Consider the following 9,406-nt stretch of genomic DNA (forward strand, 5'->3'; position numbering starts at 1 on the left):
TCAGTATGCATGTGGTGGAGAAGTTCTGGCTGATCCAAGCGGACCCCAGGGCCGACAGAAGTGTTCCCAGATGGGTTGCCTGAGGCTAAGGAAGGAAAGAGATGCTCCCTTGGCCGGGCTGACCGCAGAACCGAGCAAGGAGATTCTTCATGCGTGTGTGAGCAACATGATAAGTGTGGCAAAGTGAGACACAGCTCCTGAAACAAACACAAAAAAAGCCACCTCCGTGACCCTATGAAATAAAAATAAGTTGTTGCATTTTTCCTCATTGGGGGCATGTCTGGAAGTAAATCTTAACTTTGTAATGGTTGCATGTTTTATTTTGGGTGCTTTACAAGTAGGAATGGGAGAGTGGAAGTTTAATCAGTTAGTGGATATAAAAATAAACTTTTGAATTTCTCTATAAGATTAAAGCCATTTGTTTTATACATGTTAATGTATATTCAGAAGCCATACATTCTTTAGTAACAGAGGGAGATTTTTGCTGTCATCAAATAGTTATAAAGAGGATTATGGGGTTATTAAAAAGGAAGATACATCATCTTATAAATCAGTCAAGATCCTAATATGATTTACTGTAAGCTGTGAACTTAACAGCAAATCCACTTTAAAGGGCATTAGATTCGAGAGAGAATGAGACAGAGTGAAGAAGAGCAAGAGTAAGTGATGGTGAGGGAACAGGATAAAAGAGGGTGGAGAGAATATTGACAAACTAACAGGACATTGCAATAAAAGTATAATCAGATGGCTGAAATTGCCTGTCAGAGGTAACAGTGTGATAGCATTAAAGAAGGGGGGCATCTTTCATTTCACTTCCTTAGAACCCTAAGTTATGGGATAAATCATTTTAATGCATGTCATCAGTATTCGCTCAAGTTAAACAGACCTCTTGTGAGCGGGCTTCTTCCAGGATGGAACTGTATTAATATTCATACAAGTGCACTTCTCTGAATAGAGCCATATGCTTATTTGTGGGGAGGACGATGCAGCATCTGCCGACTTTCTGGCTTGCCAGATAAGATGCTAGATGGAAAATGAGTTTTTTAAATAATCTGTGAAGTTTAAAACAGAGAGAAAGTTGGAAAAGAGAAAGAAAAAGAGAACCTGTATGTGTAAAGCACATGAAGGTGGGTAGATTACTTGAAAAATATCATTATTTCTTGATGAAAAGCAAATTAAATGTAATTGCCCTCATGAACACTGTTAAACATGCCACATTGTCAGCATTTATTTGTAAAAACAGAAAACAGTTCACTGTGTTTTAAGCAGCCAGCTGACAATTCAGTGGTGCTCATTAACAATGAAAACCTAGCTAATGCTAATGATTGTTCTGGTGACTCAAACCGTATGCTTCAGACAATGGCCTACTAAAACAGCTCATTTTTGAATTTAGGTTACCAGTGGGTGGCATTAGCAAACTAACTTAGAATATGAAAAATGTAAACACAACAGCATGGGGTACCAGTCACATTTAATTTCTTTTGGTTAGAAGACAAGTCAGACAAATAAACACAGAGAAACCAAGCTAATGTGAATCAAAATTGCCTTAAGAAAGCAGATAAGCTATTTGCCAATGCTGAAGTAACAGAGTTTTACAGTTACTGCCATATAACGTAAATACAAGAATCCCATTGATTGGTCACAATATAAAAACTACCGACTGGAGAAGTGAGAAACATGATAGTCTTGTAGCAATGCAACATTATGTCAACTTTAGGTCCTGGCATTCATATGGACATTGACATGTACCACTCACTTAAACATTGTTTCAAATCAAATGTATCCCTACATGGCAACAGCACTTCCAGCAGTAACCTCCCCCAGCAGGAAAATGTGTTCTGACACACCACAGAATCCACTCTAGAATGGCTCAAGGAATTTAACAAAGAGTCAAAGGCATTGACTTGGCCCACAGCCTTACGAGATCCCAACTTGATTGAGCACCAATGGGATGCACTGTAGCAAGCTCGACCTGCAGAGTCCCCACATTACAACCCACTGACAAATCTGCAGCCAATTTCCTGGTGCCAGACACCAAAGGGCATCGCCAGGTTGCCTCAACAGCTCAGAGCTGTTTTGGCGGCACAAGAGGAACCTGCATGATATTTGGCAAACGCTTTCTTATCTGCTACTATTGGTTTCACTATTCTGCCCTGTGTTTATTGTTCTCCTTTACTTTGTTTGTCAAATATATTCTCGCTATCCTTTTTTCTCTCCCGTTTACCCTCACCCCGCCTGGTTGAGGCAGACAACCACTCTCCCTGAGCCTGGTTCTGCTGAATGTTTCTATCTGTTAAAAGGGAGTCTTTTTTTCTTCCCACTGTCACAAAAGAATTTGATAAAATGGAATCCTTTTAATTTGCTGGGCTTCTCTCTAATATTTTGTCATAATGTTTGGAGATATTTGCTTTATTTAAGGGCCTTGACAGGACTTTTACTTTGAGTTGACACCATACCTATGATTCTGAACTGAACTGAAGTGGTCTTAACGTTGTGGTTAATTAGTTAAATTAATTAGTGGTTAATTAGTGTACGGTAGCTATGATGAATATTGGGAGAACAAGAACTGAAGTTAGGTGCTTGTGGTTTCTCTTACAAATCTCTGATGCAAGTAGAGTCTGTTAGAGTCAGATACTGACTGTAACAATAAGAAAGCTGAAGTAGTATTCTCTTTCTCACTAAAAACAGGGTCGTATCTACTGCAAACACTTCTGCTCTCTATAATCCCCACTTTTTATCATATTAAGTGAAAGAGTATGAAGAAAGCGATCGCACTGTAGTAGTGTCCTCTTGAGTGGAGAAAAAAGAGTAGTAGAATTTAGTAGGACGTGGCTCCAGTTAATGCCATGTAGGATCCTTTGTCAATCAAAGTAAAAAAGCGACAATGGGGACTATCATTAAAGCACAGTGTGGCCTGATCACATACATTAAAGCTGTCAATGTAAATCAAGTTTTACCTTCTTATTGATGAAGAAAATCTCTTTACTGTGCTGATAGCTTCTCCTTTCTTTATAATTTGCTAATACATATCTGATGAATTGTGTTTTTTGTTCCTTTCTTTCTCTGCTGCCTTTCTTTGTCCCTACCTTGCTGCTACCCTTCCTCTCCGGTGCTTTTTGTTCTGCCATTTCTATCTCATGGTGTTTGCTATTTTTCTCCTGTAATCAGACACACAGATTCATCTCTGTCACCCTCAGACAGCACCTAAATCAATTTCCAACGCTCTCCCATCTTGGAGGGCCGCTGTCAGGGTTGGCACCTTGCAGCTGGGGACACACCTCAACATGCACACACAAACACACACTCTGTCTTTCATTCACGTTCGCCCACACAGTCACTAAAGCACACAGACAGGCACATATAAAACGCACACACACACTCATAGCAGTGATTCACCACATCACTGTTCTCTAATGTCTTACTTGCTTCATCTTTGCAACATCCATTTGTCACCACTGACAGGTCCTGGCAGCAGCATCTATCCATCCTACCTTTATCCTTGCTCCATCAGCCCACACTGTTTCTCTCCCCCTCCCCCCCAGCTCAGTGTCTTTCTGAACTTTGGAGGAAGGAGTGACAATGGTACACAAACGGCTGCCATGCTGATGCAGGGCCATGTCTTCAGGTGGTGCCTGTCTTTGTTACCAGCCAGCGTGTTCAATCCCAACATGGGGCTTTGGGTTGAGCGTTAAGTCAACCGGCCAGTCATCCATGATCAGCGGTGTCGGGGAGAGCACGGTATGCATTAGCAAAGAGGACTCAGCTCAGCCTGGCATCTTGTGGAGAATCACTTAGACATAGTGTCTTGGTTTTTGTGTGTGAGAGTGGTTGACATGTGGCTGCTGCGGAGAATATATGTCTAAAGAAAACAGATATCAAACCATTATGAATATAACAGGGCTTTGAAGTCACTCTGTCAGTAAAGTATAGAATGCATATAGGGACTATGTTGCTCTGTCAGTTGTTTGATCCATCCAACACTTTTGTCTCAGAATGAAATAACTATTTGATGCATTGTGACATTTTGTGCAGATAGTCTCCAGAGGCTGAATCCTACTAACCTTGAAGATCTGACTACTTTGATGCCACCATTAGTTTGGTATTTGTTGTTTTTAGTTAAATATGTTGGCATTTTTCGCATAGATTGACATTAAATCTAGTATATTTACATGTAACTTTGGCAATCTCTTGATTTTTTTTATCTCCTGTGCATGATAAAGTCATCATTTTAACTTGTTTTTATGACTTAACAAGGGGAAAAACTAATAACATCCTTGTTGGTCTCAGCTGCACTCTGTGTTTATGACTAATTAGCAGGTGTTAGCATACTAACACATTAAATAATGATTACGGTGTTAAATTGCCCTATGAGCATGTTAGCGTGTGGATATTAGCATTGCAGGCTCAAACTTAGTAACTTGTTATCCAGCTGGGATTTTGTCTGTGTGCTTGGAGCAGCATCTTTGTGATTTGTGAATAACTGGAGCAGATTTTGTTCCTAAAGAACAACTTGGGGGTTGGTGACCTATGGACCCAATAACATTTAGAGTAGTTAAAAAAACACAGCTTGGTTGTACAAATGGGAGAACAGCTGAGTCCAGTTTCACAATAACAACAATGGTTTCCAACAGTAGTTCTGACACTGAAAAAGTGAAAAATGTATACTCATAAGGACAGATGGACTACAGCTTAGTGATTTTCCAGAGACCAGGGGCAGACAAGGACTAGAAAAAACAGTTATTAGTGGACTGACTTTTTGGTGTGTGAACCAATGGATATCAGTGCAAATGTTGTATTAAGTGTCTGATGTTTGGTAACTTTACGTAGTACTGTGTTACTGCACAGTACCATTAAATTTATCACAGATAAATAAAAGCAATAAATTGTGACACTAAAATTGGCTCTTTATACTGGAATAGTGACACTCACTGTAACAGTAATGCACAAAGATCAGCTGGTATCACTCACATCTCCCTTTGACAAATGAAGAGTTCATTTTCAAAAACAGGTAACTCCGTTTTCAGAAAACTCATTTTTTTATTGTTTACTTGACATAATAATAATAATAATACTAATAATTTTTTCTCTATTTTGTCATGTATTTTTCTACTGAGTCAAATCCACTCAATTTCAGTTTGATTGATTTTATCGCAAGTAAACAATAAAAAAAGTTTTCTGAAAATTTATCAGAACGGAGTTATCTGTTTTTGCAAATGAACTCTTCAAATATAAATCAACACTATGTTTAAATGTAACACATTAGTCAAAGAGAGAGAGGTGGGAGAGAGTTGGCTTATTTAGAAGTTTTCGAGCATAAAAAAAAGACATACAGGGCATAGTTTGCATTTTTGTTGAGCTGGAATATCTGACAGATCTGTGAGAATTGCTCTCGATGGTGCTGAAACCAGAAGCTTCTGCTGATGATGGAACTGAAATGGCTGTGTGCACTGAAGAAACCAAACCAGCTATTAGTCTAAGACATCCCATCCAGGATACCATCCAAACTCTGGGAACATAATCCTACTGACAGCCATATTTTTTTTTTGGGTCACAGATACTGCAATGAAGTCTCTTCACTTGCACAAAAAGCCCCCAGGCATAAATGCTAGTTTCATAGTTTGGAAAAGTGTGCACTGGATATCCTGACTGGCTGGAGTTTGTGCAAGAGGGAAAGTGTGAAATGGAAAGTACTTAGCAAAAAAGACCAACTTTGAAATTATAGTCACTCACACACTGCTGCTGACTAATGCATAGAGCACTGAGGCAGAAACAACTCCCTTATGTGATGGTTTTTTAAGGGCAGTGCTTTATATTTTATATTTTCATCTATATTTCTGCATTTAAGTCTCATAAAACATATTATACTGTGCATTACACTCTCAAATGATCTTGTACAAGAATTATTAAGTATAAATATAGTGAAAAATATAACCTGAAAGTTGCTCTTTAGAAGTTAGGAAAATTAGTACTTATTGCACAATCTATTTTTTACACACTGTCAAGAACAAATATGCATTTTAATGAACATCAGACTACTTTCTTGAAAATGCTTTCAGTGCTTTACAATGCTGAGTTTAAATTCACCATTCCCATGTGTTTTGTGAAGTCATTAAAGTATTTGTTAATTAATGTATTATAGGGCTTAATGAAAGACCTTATTATCATAGCTGGTTAGGCACAATATATCATGCTGATTATACCCGTATGTTAATTGGTCCAATGCACCTTGTTAAATGTGTGTACAAGAGGTGCTCGATCCTGGAGAAAACACTGTAAGCCCAGAGGGAATGTGTAAACGGGTCACTTAGATGGAGAGAAATAGAAAAAGACCGGATAATAAAAGATGTGGAGTTATCTACAGTCTTGACCTTAGGAGTTTTGCTGCTCTGCCGGCTCATCCATCTCTTCCTGGCTCCTCTGTTGTTTGCTACACACCACACCGTGTACGTGTGTGTCCACTGATTCAGACTTCTTCTAATCAAATATTGATCTGCAGATCAAAAGCCGCAGGAAATGAAGTTATTCCTGTCATTCCATAAGTCATGAACAAATAATTGTTTATTGTTTTTTTTTACTATTATTTTTTGAAATCCCAACCAGCAAGAAAACAAATGTCCCCCGCTGCCTCGCTATTTTTGTGCAGGTTCATTGTCATTTATTGGCCTCGGGGTCTTTTCTCCAGTGATGTATCTCTGCTTGTTTGCCACTATCTATAAGCTATTTGCAAAGCTGACAACATCTGTTTTGTCTTGTGCCATGCCAAGGTCCTTTCGTAGATAATGGATACATGCAGGCGATGTTGTAGTTATATTTGCAGTAGCTTTGAACTGTTTCAAGTGTGTGGCATCAGAATTCACTTCGCTGAGGCTGTGAGTCATCAGTGTGTGCTGAATGAAATCTGTCTACTTGGCTTTTCAATTCTGCTCACGGTCATAATACTTGTCAACACTGAGGCATTTAACAAAGGAGTCTTGCCTCTTCTTGACAGCAGGAGCAACAACGGGTTAGTATCTAGTCCTCTGAACACATAGCTGGCTCACTATGCAAATTAAATATATCACTTTTTGGGGTGGATGCAGCTGCTTTTCAGATATAGTCAGAGCTGTTAATGCTGATTTGCATGGAATGGTTCGCCATACCTTGAAAAAGCAAACATAAATTTAACCTGAAGGGGGTAAAAGCCACATGTAATGCAAAGCAATGGCCGATAATTGTGTTGATAGTGATTGATCATGATTTGTTGAGGCACAAAGAATCATAAATCACATGTGACAGCAGTCATGGAGCGTGTCTGGAAAACACACAGGAATAAAGGCATCTTACAACCAAGAGATTTTGTTGTTGACCAGTGCTCTGTTTACTTACGCTCTCTCTCTCTTTTTTTTCCCTCCAAATTTGATCCTGAAACCCACAGAAGCCTCTTGGCACCATTCAACAGCGATCAAGCAAGCTTTCTGTGCAAATGTATGTTCCAAAGTGGTGTTTTCATGATAGAACCTCTCGCTTGGTGCTGATAGCAGCAGAAGGCTAGATTGAGGGTGGACTCCAGGTATGAAATGTACTAAAACTTTAAAATTGATCAAATAATGCATTTGTTTTGTAAATATATATTGCACTTCATCTGTAGTAGTAGTAGTGATCTGCCTGTTAAAAGAAAGGAGATGTTGGTATTGTTTTATTGTGCAGTTTTCTGTCACATCTAAAACGTCGTTCATTGCATTGGTAGCAGTCTGTATTGTAATATGTGATCCGATATAGAGCACTGATATTTTCACTTGGTCAGCCCGGTCTGCAGAACAAAATGGTCTGCCTGCACCCCATTATCACTTTATCTCGCTTGTATTTTTTCTACACCAATCACAGTTGTTGTTCTCGGGGCTAAATGAAGGATGCAGCTTCAGTATTCTCCTAAAATGGAGATGTATTGGATTGTCTTGGTTTGAATGCAGTTAGAAAAACACAGATCCAAATGGTTAATGGTTGAAAAAAAATGAAGTTGAATCCTGATCCTGGATAGTCAAACATGAGATCACAAAATGTGGACTATTCTGATCCAGACTAAAAGTTATGACCGGCTGGGTGCACATATAGGTCTTGTGTCAAATCTTTTTCCTTTTGAGCATTTCCTTGGTGTTGGTTGAGTTTTGGTTAAATGTAAAATCACAGTTCATTGGGATTGGGATTGGGAACTTGGCATCAAACCAGTTCTTCTGTCCGGTTCACACACTTCATCATTCAGTCCATTGTTGATCCCACAGCAGCTTTAAGCATAACAGAAAAAAAAAAGACTTGTTGGATTAGTACCAAGGAAGGGTTTAGTTGAAGGTAAAGTAAAACACAGATTGAGTGTGTTAATACATTTCTTCATCTCACCACAACAAAACACCTGTATTAAATCTGTGTGACTACAACAATACAATAAGGATACCTACTTTATTTGACTGACTCAGCCTGCTGAAGCCGCGATATTAGCTTAAGTTGATCTTTACAATACTGAAAAAGATAAGACTGGGACCAAATTATCACAGCCAGCCCCTGCAGCAGATCTGATTAGTGCATCATTGCTCATGACATTAGCATAGAAGTTTCATTGACCATAATCAAGAAGACAAACCTTACACTGCAGACAGCAGATTGAAATTCATGATGCATCTCCAAGCTCTCGTTTTGTCTTTGGCAAAGGAGCTGTCATTTTAAGTAAGTATACTTTTGTTGTTGCTGTTTGTATTTACAAGCCTCGGATGGCTGGCAGATATATTTCTGTCTGTGTGTATAGGGCCTCTTGTGTGGGAGAAGGATGCACTTTTATCCATGTTGTTAATGTAGCAACAATATTATCAAGAAGCATTGTAGTGTGTAGTGGGGTTGCTGATGCAGTCTATCCCTCCACATGTGCTAGATAAAAAAAAACCCTCACCAAACTCTGTTCTGGCTCATGATCCTCTCATCCTCTGTGAAGCTCTGCTGTGGAACAGTGATCACGATAAGTCTGGCAATTTTACACAGCAACACTCCAGTAGAGCCACTGGGAATACATTATTACATGTTCTTTAGCCAATGTTCTCCAAGGAACGAGTGCTAGTAAAGAGATCAGTGAAAGCACAGTTGTGTGAACGTGTCTTCATTCATTAACAGGAGTGCTGGTCTAAGCTGTTTTAAGTTTGTTATACAATTGCATTTGACCCCCAGCAAAAATACAGGACAGAGAGGTGTTCAGTGATACTGGATTTATTGCCAAAGACATACAACATACAATGAACTCCTTCAGCATAAGTGGCAACTGTCTGAGCTTGTTCTATATTTGAAGAGATGACCTTGATGGATATTTCTGTATTGTGACCAGTGTCTTTTAAAGGGCCGCTAGAGTTTTTGCTTCCTTAACCTGCAACTGACTCATGAGCCCTGA

This window comes from Acanthochromis polyacanthus, chromosome 10 (assembly GCF_021347895.1).
Source record: "Acanthochromis polyacanthus isolate Apoly-LR-REF ecotype Palm Island chromosome 10, KAUST_Apoly_ChrSc, whole genome shotgun sequence".
Classification (NCBI taxonomy): Eukaryota; Metazoa; Chordata; class Actinopteri; family Pomacentridae; genus Acanthochromis; species Acanthochromis polyacanthus.